The 16,916-nt window shown below is 34.6% G+C and overlaps 1 protein-coding gene across 10 annotated transcripts in view; it reads right to left on the bottom strand.

The window, feature by feature from the left end:
• LOC149800272 (kelch-like protein 5) overlaps positions 1-16,916 on the bottom strand; it is a 295,329-nt gene that overhangs the window by 70,233 nt on the left and 208,180 nt on the right. The window lies entirely within an intron of this gene.

Below are 16,916 nucleotides of genomic sequence, written 5' to 3' on the forward strand. Positions count from 1 at the left end.
AATGGAGTACATTTGTATGCCATAACAGGTAGATAATGAGCTTTTAAATCACTAGAAGGCGTTGTTTGTTTGTGTGAAGGTGAAAACAACTTTGATTAATGGAAGCAAAAGAATTTTTCAATTTATTTCTTTACTATGTATCAAGGTGCTTTAAAGTAGAAATGAATATGAATTGGTATATAATGTCAGTAATCCTGAATACTCAGTACATAATCTATAATCCATGAGAGAGAGACAAAGGCAGACAGACAGATTAGTTATCCTACAAAAAAAGGAACTCTTGGGAATCAAGACAACACATTTTAGTTTGTTCTTAAAGTGTTCCTTAAAATGAAGTTTCACATACAGAATTTCTGAATCAAACCAACGAAGGCCTAATCTAGCCAAAGCATGTATACAATAATCAAAAATAGATTTTGCTTTGGCAGGTCAAAACCGTATGCAAGATGTTATGAAAAAATGCTGAAGGGAAAAAAAATTGGCCATATCCATGCTCTGCCACAAGTCAAACTCCATCTGTTTTCTGATATACTCCATATCAGAGTGTGAGGTGGTATGATGCATTTTTTTTATTGCTATTACCAGTAAGGCAAAACAAATATTTATTAACTATCTCTAAATACAGGAAGCGTGGATTAATTATAATTTCAAGAACATGAAGATTACTTGCAGATATACGACGGAAGCTTTCAAGTTATAATTTTTTAACTGAAAGCACTATGGAATTCGAAAGCAAAAATTATTAAAATGTGCTTATATGACAATAATGCCCCTAATACCAGAAAATCAAACACCACAAAATAAAACTGATTAAACATCTTGCAAATCTTGATGTTATCATCTTCTCATGAGAGAAATATTTTCTAAATTGTCAGGGTTTGACAGGGTATAGTACCAGAACATAATGGAAATGGCAATAATAGATTTACTGTATATACTAACTTACAAGACCAGTCAAACTGCAAACAACAAAGATCCTGACCTGTCGTAGCATAACACACCTACAGACCAGGCTCTATGCTGTTCATTCAATTGATTACTCATAACAAACTGCACCATAATGTGCTGGCAGATCTGGGTCTGTGCAGTTTGCAGTTGGACTTGTCTTATAAGTGAGCAAAGACAGTACCACACAACATTATGTGTCTGTTGACAAATGGCACAAGCCCTCATTGGAATAGGTACGATTCCCTTAGACTCTGGAGAAATTCATCCTATCTTAAAATAGATCCATGCAGTCAATAAATCGTAACTTTATTTAATCATGTCATGTATTAAATCTTTCAAGTTTTAACAGAACTAAATAAAGTCAGGTCTTGTTGATCAAAATTTTGTTTATCTGACCTTAATTTCAATTTTCCACATTAATTAAATATGACCCTCTGCAGGATTTTTTTCTACATGCAAGACAAGTCAAGATATATAATATGTATAATAATTCTGAACTACCAAACCCCAGTACAATCATATTTTGAAAAAACACTCATTCCCATTCTCTTTAAAAGCAATATCCTAATTTGGGAAAGACTTTTGTGCATATTATTGCTTTCAGCTAGGAATAAACAGGAGTCCACTGAAGGGATTCATGCTCTACAGCATGAAATGAATTTCCAGGAACTCAAGATTAAACTATTTATTCTTTTTAACAGCTGAGTGTTGAAACCATCTGATACTCTTGGTAGGTTTTGTTTATAGCGTGATTGGGAATAACTCCATGGCATTTCATTGCAAAAACAAAGCATCAAATAAAACAATTTTCAGCTGAAAAGTGAAAAAATGTGGAATTCTGCAGAATTCCAAAGTGTATTAAAATGGACAAAAACTCATTTTATTACCTTAATGAATATGCCTCAAAACTGAAGATCAATTTACTCAGCATACTTGACAGTGAAATAAATGTTTCTAATGGATGTTTTGGATTGCACGGATAAATGATGAATCACAAACTCCATCCAACCTATCAGTCACCAGTTAACAGACTGCCATTAAAATTGACTGTGATCAGGCTTACCACTGACTAGGTGTGACTGTTACATAAAAGACCATTAGTTTCATCAAAGCTGTGTCAAACTCCCTTACATAAGAAAATCACATAGAATGTATAAAATAATAACCATATTTTTTAGGCATCTGACCCCTATCTCTTAAACGTAAGCAAATACAAAATGAGTTATTCCTGCTCAAAGCCAGTATACATTTTCTATATCATGGTCCATTTTGTGGGAATATTTTGGTGTGGTCCCACATTTGCATTGGTCCTCTTTATGAGATTATTCCCATGTGGTCCCAAATAATGTAGTAAACAATGCAGTGTTAATTCACTATTCAAACCAACCTCAGATGATTGTCATCCCCTGGCTTTAGGAAATTAGACAAGAAGCTGCAAAGCAAGGTTGATTGGCATGTCTAAAAGGTCCATTACTGCCAAACAGATAGCCTACCACTTGACAGCAAGGTTGACTGACATGCCTAAAAGGTCCATTACTGCCAAACAGATAGCCTATCACTTGACAGCAAGCTTGACTGACATGCCTAAAAGGTCCATTACTGCCAAAACAGATAGCCTACCACTTGACAGCAAGCTTGACTGACATGCCTAAAAGGTCCATTACTGCCAAACAGATAGCCTATCACTTGACAGTATGGTTGACTGACATGCCTAAAAGGTCTCTTACAGCCAGGCAGATAGCCTGCTGCTTGACTTGTCCAAGCAACTCCACCACCATGATCACCACTATATAATACATGCAAATTAAATAGAAATTACTTCTCATCCAATTGTTATTTTTTTTTGTATTTACTGAGTGTTTAACTTAATGAACTTTTTTTTTTACTGAATAAAGACTTTGATTTTCACACCAAATGTTACGCTAAATAAATATGTGGACTTCAGATTTTTACACAAAATGTTATGCTACATGATGGGGCCCTGGGTGGCCGAGTGGTCTAAAGTGCTCGCCTTTACCAATCACTGCCTTCTCACCTTTGCCTGCATGCATTTGATTCTCTGGCCAATGTGGGTACTGTATGTGAGAAAGCTTGCCAGTAGCTTCCCGTGCCAGTAGCTTCCTGTGCCAGTAGCTTCTGTGGGTCAGCCATTCTTACCAAGGTTTTCCCAGGTTCTTCCTCCACCGGTTAAACTAGCCGTCATAAACAACAACAAGAATTATGCTACATAAATTGGCGGAGTTGTCTCTGCTCTGGTAATCTATTAATTGTCATTTAATTCTGTTAATTACACTGTATTTGGTCTGAAAAGAATATCTCAGTTGGCTTGCTATAATTTACCCTGGCACTAGTGAGCTGGCACACAGAAAAGGCAGGTATATCTTTCTGTTGGAGGTTCTCTTTGTCCAAGTTTTCTTTTTTAGTTTGAAAATAACCTCCATTTTGCTTGCTATAATTTACTCTGGCACTAGTGTGTTGGCACAAAGAAAAGCCAGTTATCATTTTGTTGGAGGTTTTCCTTGTCAAAGTTTTATTTTGAACAACGGTACATATGTAGACTAATTACGTCCAAAATATTATGTAATTCTGAGCCCAGATGTGCATGGCTTTCAACAAATAATGACAAAAAAATACTCCATTTGCTGTCTATCAAACTATAAAACAGAAGAAAATGCTGCTTTCAGAATAAATAAGGGTGTGTATTTGTGCCTGATGGTAAATGAGCTACTGAAATATTTCTGCTTCAACTTTCAAACCTAATATACTTCAAAGTGTCCTTGAAGTACCTATTTTCTACATTCCAGAATCCAGATGAAGGAAAATCCATACCATACATACATTTGTAATGGAACTATGTCTTTAATGTCATAAACCCCTGCTGTGAACAGAACATCCTTGTACAAAAGGGACAGGGCTTGATGTGAAAAGGACGTCCTTGTACAAAAGGGACAGGGCCTGATGTGAAAAGGACGTCCTTGTACAAAAGAGACAGGGCCTGATGTAAAAAGGATGTCCTTGTACAAAAGGGACAGGGTCTGATGTGAAACGGACATCCTTGTACAAAAAGGACATAGCCTGATGTGAAAAGAATGTCCTTGTGCAAAAAGGGACAGGGCCTGATGTGAAAAAAATGTCCTTGTACAAAAGGGATAGAGGCTGATGTGAAAAGAATGTCCTTGTACAAAAGGGACAGGGCCTGATGTGAACAGCACATCCTTGTATAAAAGGGACACAGGACCTGATGTGAACCGGGTGTCCTTATACAAAAGGGACAGGGCCTGATGCGAACAGCACATCCTTGTACAAAAGGGACAGGGTCTGATGTGAAAAGGACGTCCTTGTACTAAAGGGACAGGGCCTGATGTTAAAAGGATGTCCTTGTACAAAAGAGACAGGGCCTGATGTGAAAAGGACGTCCATGTACATAAAGGGACAGGGCATGCATGTCAGACCAATGATCAAAGCATTGCTGAAAACAGCTGACTGATGCAGATGCCAGAAAAAGAACTATGTCTTGCTTCACATTACTGTAAGCTCTGCAAAAATGGGGATCACAAAAAAAAAAGATAATAATAATAATAATAATAATAATAATAACAATAGTAATTACTTTATTTAAAGAGGGCCACACAATTAGCTGAGGAACTAATCTACCTTGAGGATGAAGATGATGAGAAGGAGAATGAAGGAAAAGAATAGCAGACTTTTATAAAGTTTTGTTTCTTATTATTTCTTTTTATTTTATACAGTGTGACCCCGCTATAGTGCGCTCCATTATAATGCGAATTCGGATATAATGCAGTCATGGCATGGCTCCTGAAATTTCATATACAAGTATTTTTCTTGTGTAAAAAAAAAATCTTAAAAAGTACGAGAAAAAAACCTGTAAAAAGTTGCTTATCATTTGGGGGAAGAGATCGCGTATGAATAATACATATTTTCGATGGAATCACTTGTATTGTGGATTCAATGTATATGATGGGTTCGCAGGTGAGTACATGGTATTGATGCTCTATTCATGCTATACATTAGACATTTATATATAAACAGGATTCACATATATGTACAAATTCATGGTTCGCTAAATAAAGTAAACTATTATATTATGTGTTCTCTGTTTTCACTACAGGTGTATTTCTCATTTAATATGCATCAATTCAAGATGGTAACTGTGCTGACGAAGCATGTATTTTACCGCCCACACCCCCCACAATTTTTTTGTTGGGGGGGGTTACATTTTCTTCAGCTAACTGACTTGGTTGCATATAACATGGTTCGGTATATAACGCGGTCGGGTTTTATAGCTCCCAACTACCGTGTTATAGCGGGGTCACACTGTATATGTTAAAAAAGAATAATTTTATCAACTCGACTGCGGAGTTTTGGGCAAACCCACGTATATGTGAGAAGTAGCAACTGTACTGCTTATCCATTGAAAGTGTTTCTCTAAAGATGTATTACTTTGGCTAACCTAATGAAATGACATCCCAACGCCAAAACCCAAACTTTTAACAATGTCTAACAACAATTACAATGACTTCTTCATGGACAATCACAGTGAATCATATAGCTGAAATGGATAAACCTGCAAACAATTTTAAGGGAAAAAAACAAAGAAATGACAGTGCCACAGCATTCTTCAAATAGCAAAATACAAGTGGATTTTCAGCTTAAAATTTTCTTTAATCACCATTATAAATGTTAATGGCTGATCCAAACTTGAATGTTATGATGAAAAATGAGAGGTCTCCTGTCAATCGGTTACCTAACTGGCTAGTGTAAGAACCAAATGTATTTCATCTGGACCACAGACAAGGTAGGATCACTGAGACAAAAATCCGGGACCCCGCAATGAACAGGAGGCCCACCACTTTCACAATTTGTAATTGTACGAGTCCCAAGCTTGGCTAACATGGGTACATGAGAAAGCTTGCCAGTAGCTTCTCGTGGGTCAGTGGTTCTTCCTGGGATTTTCCAGGGTTCTTCTTCCACCAGTTATACTGTTTGCCATGTATAGCCTATCTTGTGCTGAAAAATGGCATTAAACCCTACAACAACAAATTTTAATTCACAGGGGCCTAATGGATAATTTTTCCTAGGGCCAACAAATCCTATCCATGGCTTATAGTCTATAAAAAGTACAAATCCACACTGTTCACAATAATTACCCAAACAACTTCCTAAATTCACAGTGAGCAGTAAGTGTAAATAAATGACATCATAAATCCACAAAGTGTGTACAGTATCACTAACAAGAATAAGTAAACAAACAACTTCCTTTAGTAGCATAGCATCTTTGGTCATGTGGTCTAAGGCAGCTAGCTCTGAATACAGCAGCCATGGCTTTAAGAACACATAGGTGAAGATTCTATGTATGCTTTATGAAAGCAAGAGTTTAAAGTGAACAGCATATTATATGCCTGCCCTATGTTTAATAGTCCTCTCCAATGGCACTATTATGTTATGGTTAACTCAGGAGATTACTGACTTACTGGTCTCTATCATGGAACTGTGTGTCAATGCTTTATACACAAACAAAAATATTTATACCTGGGTTTCATTACCATGTACAGTGTTACCTGAGATTGGCTAATTTACTTCTTTATTTCAAAATAATGAATTTGGTTTTCCTATTGCTGCTCAAGCAAAGATCCTGTAGTGAGAAACTCTATTACCAAAAGCTCTCTGACCATGGATTGCACTATAACCAGGTTACTAATAAAGTATGTCTTATCACAATATTAGTTTTGTTAGGAAGCTGTCCACTTTAAGGGAGTAATCTTCAGCTGCAGAGGTATGTGAAACATAAAATTGCATTATTTATGCAATCCACATTATGTGTTTGAATTGTTTGATAAATTGAATGTTCAAGGATTTATTCAAAATTTCACATATAATCAGAGCTATGTCATATAAAGCTTACTATCTAATAGACTATGGTCATTTTCAAGTTAACCATTTTAAAACTGAACATATGAATTGAATTTATTAAAGGATAGGATGAGAAAATTTTAGATCATTTATAATTCAACATGATTATTCTTCTTGGGCAAAAATTTGTGTAGGAACCTGATGATAATAATAATCTCGTAGAATAGTTATAATGAAATGATGTAACAAAGCAAATTCATGCATATCACTGCATTTTTACCTAACTGTGACTTGTGTATGACACAGCTCTAGTCATTATATTTAAAGATGATTTTGGATGGGGAGTTGAAGAACTAACTCGGTGGAGGTTTGTGTAACCTTGACCAGTAGATGAGAGTGTGTAACTGGAAATAGTTTGTGATCATATTCTGGGTGCCATGATGTGTTTCATTGTTGAATCAATAATTCAATATCAATATGTGACTGAAATCAATATTCATTATCACTATACAAGTGAAAAACAATAATACATATATCGTACTTGAGGATGAAACATTATCCATGTTTTTGTACAAATTCTATACACTGATACCCCTTTCTGACCGATGAAACATTATTCAAATTTTAGTTTAAATTCGAAACATGGATCATCCATGGTGATAGCTCCATATATCAACCATATTTGCTTATACGTTCCATGTTCTTGTTTGTTAGCTCAATGAAATTACATGGTCTGATTAGTTCAGTTAGGAACGCTATCATTTCCTTAAATCAGTTGTTTAACCCCATATGAATCATTCTCTTAAATACATTGTTGGACTTAATGTCCACAAGTATGGTGTCAGATTAATTCATCATTCAAATATATTATTTAGAAAAAGATAGTATTCACAAATTTTTTTCAGTGAAAACCCAATGTTCATATCATCATCAACTCAGGAGAAGCAGCAATAACAAGAGATTTTCAAGATGGTTACTGTAGTGGTCATATGTGATGTTTGGTCATTTGGGACCAACTAGACATTGATATGAATATATGTATACAGATTTACGATATTCCTTCAAAATGGTTTAGGGGGAATGATGATAAACTTTTTAGGGGGAATAATGGTAACAATCTTTTTAGGGAGAATAATGATAAACTTTTTAGGGGAAATAATGATAACATACTGGTGTTAATGGATGGGTGGACAGTAAATAACATATGAAAGACAGATGAAAAACAACAGGACATCCCGTAAGCTCTTCTGTTCTATGACCAGAAGAACTAAAACAATTTTTTTTATCTCTTTGCTCAGTGACCTCAACCTTTGACCTTTTGACCCAATATTAATTTAATTAGCTTCTTTCTAATGCAACATTTAAGTCATCCAAAAAATTTGGTGAAGGTCCGTTGTTAACAACTGATATTGTTTATTAGAAACAATTTTTTCTTTCAGTCAATGACCTTGACCTTTAATATTTTGACCCTGAACCTGACAGACAACTTGAGCTTGATGGTGGACAGCTTGAGCGTGGACAACATGATAACCTAACACATTCTGCTTTATAGTATGCAAATAATAAGGCTAGTTACAAAATTAATATCATAAACAATAACAACAATAACCCAGGCTTGTCACTGAACTCTGAGGCCACTAGTGAAAACTTATTTCTTAAACGATGAGGTAAAGTTTATTATTTTCAAACTGAGCAAAGTATTCCAACAAAATAAATTCAAAATAAATTAGCAAGATACATGAATACATTCAAAATATTCACACGCAGTTACGTTTTTCCCGCAAAACTGATGGTCTAAAAGTAATAAAATATGAACCTAAGCAAGTAAAAGTTTTGATCAATTTAAGTCACATGAATCAGGAATTATTTATTACCAAGATATTCAAATTTATTATGGCTGATTATAGAGCTTGATTGGAATTTATGTGGTCTTCAAGGTTGAATGAATGATACATAACATACTTACTCATTTAAATTGACCATAATATATTTACCGTATAGACCCTCATCTGCCACAAGGACCCATGTTGTTTTTTCTACTGATTACTCCTATCAAACAGCATAGACCCTGATCTGCAGGTGCAATATACAATGGCAGATCTGAGTTTGTGCAGTCTGCAGTTTGAATTGATAAAGTATTTATGGTATTAAAGCCGTTTGAAATTCATGGAGTTTAATTTGAAGTGGGCAGACTGATGTTAATGCAGTTTGCAGACACGTGCGAGCATATACAAAATATACTTTTCACTGTGCAACATAAACCAATTGCAGTAATCTGGAAAAGCTTACATCCCAGATTAACAGGGTGAACTTAGAACCTGATTATCTAGGTACTTCCACTTAAAGTAACATATCTACATTACTCCTTGTTTTCAATACTACCACCCCCAATCCTTCCAGACTGGAAAAGATCAAAATTCTAATTAAAGCCCTACACACAATCTGCTACAAAACATTCACAGGCTTCAACTTGCCTCTCTCATACTGCCGTACCATATACAAAGTATTTCTCTTATAATAAAGCAAGTGGGCCAGCCTTCTAAAACTCAATGTTGGGTGCAGGGAGGGCTTGACAATGAACAAGATTTTCTTATATGACAACTTTCCCAAATTAATGGAAGCAGTAGATGCATGTATAATAGCAGAAATACAGCACTTTAATTCACTGGCATAAAAAGTTGAAGTGAATAACCTGAATTATGATTTATCTTCTCAAGTTGCCATTGTTGGGTTTAATAATGACCAGTATATTTGGTGGAAGAAGAACCCAAGGAAGAACCATGAAGCCACAGAAAGGATTTCTCAGATACCCACGTTGGTCAAGCCTAGATTCAAAATAAAAGAGAGCAGTGAAATGTTTGAGTAATATGTAAAGGTGAGCATCTCAGACCACTTGACCACCTGTGGCCTTTTTTCTTCTGAAATAAATATGCTAGCATTCTAGGTCCTGCAATTATTGTTCATCAAAATTTCTGGCATGCAGAAAATAACATTCCCCCAAACTTGAACAAATAGTTATCCAATGAAGGAAGATGGGAAGGGGGTGGGGTCTACCTTTTTTTTTCTAGGATTCTTTCTTCACTGGGTATTTTAATTTGTGGTCTCTTACATCCATAAAACTTTTGAAAAAACTGTCATTCCACAAATTATTAGTACAGTCAGGTTAGGTGGCCACCTTTCTCATTTCCCAGAGGTGATTTAATCAGTTACCTCTGCAAAATGAGAACGTGGTCTGGTGATTATTTCATAGATTTTTCCAACATGTCAATCAAACTTCTTTGAGCACTACTTATCTAATTACCAATGGTCAATGGGAGGACAATCAGCTTAGACCTGGTTTGTGCAATTGCATCATGCTACATTGAGCTGGGGTCTATTCAAGGATGTGCAACTGCAAGAGTTGCAATAATGTTCTAAAAGAAATTTAACAGAAAATTTAAAAAAATTTATGAAAATCATTTATCATACTTTTAGCCCTACCTTTATTTCTTCCTCTCACCATTGTTTTTAGAAAATCCCCCACCCCCATGTCAGATACAAGGGTGAATGTTCAGTTCTAAAACATACCCTGCATTATGTGGGTCAAAACATATCTGAAAACGCTAATAATTTACTCAATTTTTGAACCACTCTATTAGTCCATGTAATAAATCTGTAAAGATTCACATTCTTTGATGAATTAGTAAAGATTTTCCTATGCATATATGTGTGAGTGGGCTTTAAAGAAAATTTAAAAAGGTCCATGGAGGTTTCTGATTTATCAGTTCTAGAATAAACTAGTTTAATACAAGTGACCTTGACTGCCTTGGTCAGTTCACATCAGCAGGAAACTGAAACTTACTGTGGCTAAATTACTTTCTATTAGTTACCATCAGGTTCTGTATCTCTAAACTCCATCTCAATAAACAGCTACAAGGTTATTATGACATTCACATGCTCACTAAGTTCAATCCTGGGAAGGCTAGTTTCATACACCTTATTCTGTGAGCTTCTTGCTGCCAGTTGTACCTGACTACAAATTGAGACCTCTCTCTCTCTCTCTCTCTCTCTCTCTCAAGCATTTATCAGTTCTGAAGCACAAGACAAGCTTTATGAAAACAAATGGTGGAAAAAACTACCAACAGAAAGAATGGACTTCCAATGCAAACAGCCATCAATATTCTCAACAGATTGTCTTTTTTTCATAAAATAAAAAACACTGCCTCAGCCTTGAATTACATGCCTGAGTAGAAAATTCCTTTGAGTGCTGTAATTTTTCACTCTGCATTTCAAGTTGGGCAAGTGAATTTTCAACTGGTCATGGATTATATTGACAGATCAAGTCCAGATTATTAGGGGTCAAATACAGAACATCAAACAACATAATGAGATCACTGCATTTTTTTAATTAGAAACTTGTGAATATTTAAAAGTTGTAAGTCAAGATTTCAGGAAATAATGGAAAATTCTAGAATTTTTATCACTGCCATCAAATCTGCACTCTTAGTTGCTACGGTAGACATATAAGCATAATTGCTGATCAAACATTCTCTCTTTTTTTCTCTTCTGGCAATACTCAGCTCCTAAAACCCAACAATTTTACTAAATTACTTAATGGCCAATTAAAAACATATGCAAAACAACAGCTGTGTTCAAGTGGCACATGAAATCCTGACATCTGAACACAGCTGACAGCAAAAAATCACAGGCCTTAATTAAGCCTGCCGTAAGCAGATAGGTTAAGTCTAAATTCCACTATCAATCTTTGTATTCACTTCCATCAGTTTTCCTGGAATGAAACTGGTTCTCTCATAGTGCAGCCTTTTTCTTTTTTTTAGCAAGAATAAAGACCTAGCTTGACCTCATCAAAAAGAATGGAAAGGGATGGGCTACAATCCAAAATGCAGCACTTGTCTATGGGAATAAACCTGATGAGTGTGCTTACACGAGAACATCATAAAACAGCTGTCACATGAAAGTGGCATGCTAGAGAGACATCTAGGTAGCAAGTTAGGAAGATAAAAAAAAAGAATGGCTAATAAAGAGAGTTAAAAAATTAAGAAAGATATACTAAAAGTTTGAATTATGGAGAGTAAGACTGAGGCCCATCAATGTGGAAAACAATATTTTCATGAGCAAATAACTCCGCATTCCACTCAAAGTTGTTCAGTAGGAAATCAATTTCTGGTTGGTTTTTCTTTTCACTGAAAGAAATGATCTACTAACTTAACAGGAGGCCCAAGTAGGCCTGACATTTCTCACCTGGGTAACTGACATGTAAGCTTGTGAAAGCAGATACATACATGTACAGGAACTGTGGAGAGGCGAGAAAAGTTTGGAACACTTAGATGGCACATTATCTATTACACCAAAAAGAAAGTGTGTTTCTAGTTTCATGCAAACAATTTTTTTTTATGTACAGTCATATAAAGGTTTCTTTGTTACTCATTTCTAAATCTGAATTTGATTAGAGAACATCATGCAGAGGTAGTCATTACTGAATCATGCTTTCTACTCAGTGTTCATTAGGTGCTATAAAATTCTGGGAAAAACAGTAAGCATCTTCGTGAACATGATGTCTAATACTGTTATCCATGAAGGAAATGAAAAATGCAAACCAGTCACAACATTCAGAAAATTTATTATGTTTGTTACTGGAGTTTGTAAATTCTTTTTTTAAGGCTGGAAAATTTCTAGGGTTCAGCATTCCAAAAATTGGAGCCTGGATATTTGTTAGTGAAATTTGGACGTGTTTCAGGAGAAAAGTATATTGGGTTATATTTAAATCTAAAGTAATTTGTGATTAGCATCTAATTTATTGAAATGTGATTAAAACAAATACATACATACATACATACATACATACATACATACATACATACATACATACATACATACATACATACATACACACACACACACACATACACACATCCATACATACACACACACACACACACACACACACACACACACTACATTACATCACTACATTACATAGAAATAACAAAAAAAATTTGACATTTTAATAAGCCAATATGATTATTTGGTATAGGTTAGACTTCGGTTAGTTGTTTTGGGAAATGATTAAGGAATACTGCCAGAGGATACAATACATCAAAAATTCACTAATATTGCCAGAGGATGCAATACATCAAAAATTCACTAATATTGCATACACTTCCTTGTTTTTTAATCCATTTATTATATCTTACCTCTTTTGTACTGTGCTAACTACTGTTACCTCTTTTGTACTGTGCTAACTACTGTTACCTCTTTTGTACTGTGCTAACTACTGTTACCTCTTTTGTACTGTGCTAACTACTGTTACCTCTTCTGTACTGTGCTAACTACTGTTACCTCTTTTGTACTGTGCTAACTACTGTTACCTCTTTTGTACTGTGCTAACTACTGTTACCTCTTTTGTACTGTGCTAACTACTGTTATCAATGCTTTAATTTAAATGGAGCTTATCTTCTTTAACTATCGACAAAAGTTAGGAATTTTTGCAAAATGTATTTGGTAAATCTGCAAAGTGTTAAACAAAAACTTGAAACCCATCTGTCCTTGATACTAGCAAATCAACAAATTCTGTTTTTAGGTTGTGTCTGAATAAAATGCAAAAGAGGCAAACAACTTCTACTTTCCTGCATTACATTATTTCTACAAAATACTGCTGATAGTACAGAAATCTGGCCATGGCCTGCATTTTGATCCCATCCCTGAGCTTCCACAATGAGAACATTTATTTAGCTAATGACAAGTGCATACTGAAACTATATTCCAAATCCAAGAATGACGCAATAGGATGGCATTGAAATAAAGGAAAGTAAAATAGTTTAACACTGATCTTATTCTAGAGGGACCAACAAGAATATGAATGCTGAAGTGATCACCATATCAAGCGAAGGTGGGCTTTACAAAATTATGGATAAAGACTTTTATTCAAATTGGATTCTGCCATCTTGAACAAGAGCACAGTGAACAGCCCATTCCATCTTTAAAAAACTTCCATGGTATGCTGACTTTGGAAACTATTGACAGATGATTTTCAATGACCTTGACCTTTGGTTTAGGTATGCAGTCTTGAACAAAACTTAACATGCAGAAACCATTTTTTTCTTACCAGACTTACCATGCCCTCTAACCTTGAGACCACAGAATCTATAGGTTTCTATATCATCTTACTGCAAATCATCCACAAACTTTGGACAAGGAACTTACTCCAGAACAAAAAGTTCTTCTGTAAAACAGATTTTTCTTTGAGCCACAATGACAATGACTTTTGACACTAAAATTCAATAGTCCTCTTCTGTACCTAAAGTGTGCAAGTCCTCCACAAGCTTTAATCAAAGTACAGAACATTTTGTTATTCCTTATAAAAGTGACATTGATCTTTGACTCCAAAATCAATCGTCTTTTTCACATGCCAGATATTCTCAGGGTTTGGTTTAGGTATGCGATGTAGCGCTAATGTTATTGTATTAAAAGCATTGGTCTTCTTTCAGTCACAGTGATTGTAATATTTGGCCTTTGACCCCATAATCAATTGGCTTCTTTCTTACCTCAAGTGCAAGCATCACAAAGTTTGGTAGTTTTAGATGGTAAAGAACTTGAGTTATTATGCAGAAATTATGTTTTCTTCCCCACTGAAGTCAACTTGACATTTTTACCCCAAAATCAATGGGATGTTTAATAAACCCCAAGTATATGCCATCTATAAAGTTTGGTAAATGTTGATGGTGCAGAACTTGACTTATCTATTGTGCAGAAACCATTTTTCTTCTTTAAATCAGTGACCCTGAACTCTGACCTCTTTATCTCCAAAAATGATAAGGCTCTTCCTACTACATCTACAACCCATTCATGAATTTTTTTAAAACTGTAAATGGTGGAACATTTTGACAGACAGACATCATAACATAATGCGCTTCTTAATGTGTGCATATAAAACACAGCAAATTCAAAAGAAAAAAGTTTTTTTCCTTTTAAGTTGGTTATAAAAGTTTATTATTATTATGGTTATTATTAATATTATTATTATTATTATGCTTATTATTAATATTATTATTATTATGGTTATTAATATTATTATTATTATTATTATTATTATTATTAATATTATTATTATTATTATGATTATTATTATTATTATTATGATTATTATTAATATTATTATTATTATTATGATTATTATTATTATTATTATTATTATTATTATTATGGTTATTATTAATATTATTATTATTATTATGATTATTATTAATATTATTATTATGGTTATTATTAATATTATTATTATTATTATTATGATTATTATTAATATTATTATTATTATTATTATTAATATTAATATTATTATTATTATTATTATGATTATTAATATTATTATTATTATGGTTATTATTATTAATATTGCTATTATTATTATGGTTATTATTATTAATATTATTATTATTATTATTATTATTATTATTATTATTATTATTATTATTATACACCATAGACACTAAAGTAGCAGCTATTCATCTCAGCTAGTCTTTCTGTCTGGGCCACTTGAAGGCACAGTGGCTCAATGGTTAGCAAATTTGAATCACAGCAGAAAGGATGTGGGTTCAAATCCTTCCACTGGATCTGCCTGGATTGGATGTCAGTGTGTGTCCTTGCGTATGGAACTTTAATCTGATTACCTCAGCACTAACCTATTGTCTTGCTGTGCCATAAAAAACAAAATCAACAGTGTTGAGCATACGATCATGGGTTTCCCTTAATTTTTGTCTTTTGTACCACACCTCCCAAATGACCCCGTGCACTGTGGCCACCAGTGTAACATATTTTTTAGGTTAAAGTCAAACCTGTGGTGACAAAGATTTAATTTGTTTTGAGGCTGATTTATAGCAATAGAAATTAAATTTATGTAAAAATGTCATTCAAGCAACAATTTAAAAAAGAAGCAAGAACAAGTTCCAGAATGGAAAATTCCATAGTGCAAATCATTTCAATTATTTCAACCAATTAATTTCAACCAATTATTCAAAAATGTTAATTTTTTCTTGAGTTACCTGAGCAAAACAACCCACTTATTACAACAATGTAAGAGTCCTAGGAAAACATGACAGTACAGTGCAGACAACAAAGCTAAGATGCCAAAATTGTCAAAGCAAATAAAAGCATTTCATCTTTATAGCAATACTAGTTAAGTACTACTATTTTCTTTCTCCCTTTTAAATGCTGTGTCTGAAGGGTGGGGGACATGGTGTTCCCTGCCCTTGGGATCCTAAATGCAATACTGAATCAACAATAACAACTGGGTGGCTCAGACATGTTGACCGTTTCAACTGGACAAAACTTTAAGCTAGTAAAGCTCAAACTGATTCAAATGTCAGTGATGTATGATAGTGAGACTGAAAACAACTGAACAAGTCAACTTAACATCTCTCTTTTGTGGCCAAGTGGTCTAAAGCGCTCACCGTTATGGATCACTGCCATCTCACCTCTGGCTGCATCGGTTTCAGTCTCAGATTCGGCCAATGAGGGTGTTGAGAGAAAGCTTGCCAGTAGCTTCTCGTGGGTCGGTGGTTCTTTCTGGGGGTTTCCTGGGTTCTTCCTCCACCATTTATACTGGATGCCATGTATAGCCTATCTTGTGCTGAAAAATGGCGTTAAGCCCTACAACAACAACATCTCTCTTTTGGAGTGCTACTTCAGCACCTTAGCAACAAAAGAGTTCTAACATACCAGATCTATAACCCACAATACTGTCCTCATTAGATGTTGGGGAAGGAATCTAAACTCAGTCCCTGAACTCATAAAAGTATTCCACACAGTCCATCTCTGGTGCTTGATTGATTCAGAGAAGAAGAAAAAACTTAAGAGCAAAGTTCCTAGTTAATTTTTGTACCCCCATCTGCAACAAGCAAAAGGCCTTGTTATTATTTTTTTTACATACCTCCTGAAATTAGGGGCACCCTTTTAGATAAGTAATTGGCCCTAACTAATCGTATGGCAGAGTATCAAAATTCCAAGGTGTCTCTGTTTTGAAAGAAGAAAACATGTCCATAGAAAAACAGATGTGCAATAATGGGTGAAATTGTTCTATAAAATATTTTGAGCTGTGT

Source organism: Sinohyriopsis cumingii, chromosome 5 (genome assembly GCF_028554795.1).
Source record: "Sinohyriopsis cumingii isolate HCF-2022 chromosome 5, ASM2855479v2, whole genome shotgun sequence".
Taxonomy (NCBI): Eukaryota; Metazoa; Mollusca; class Bivalvia; order Unionida; family Unionidae; genus Sinohyriopsis; species Sinohyriopsis cumingii.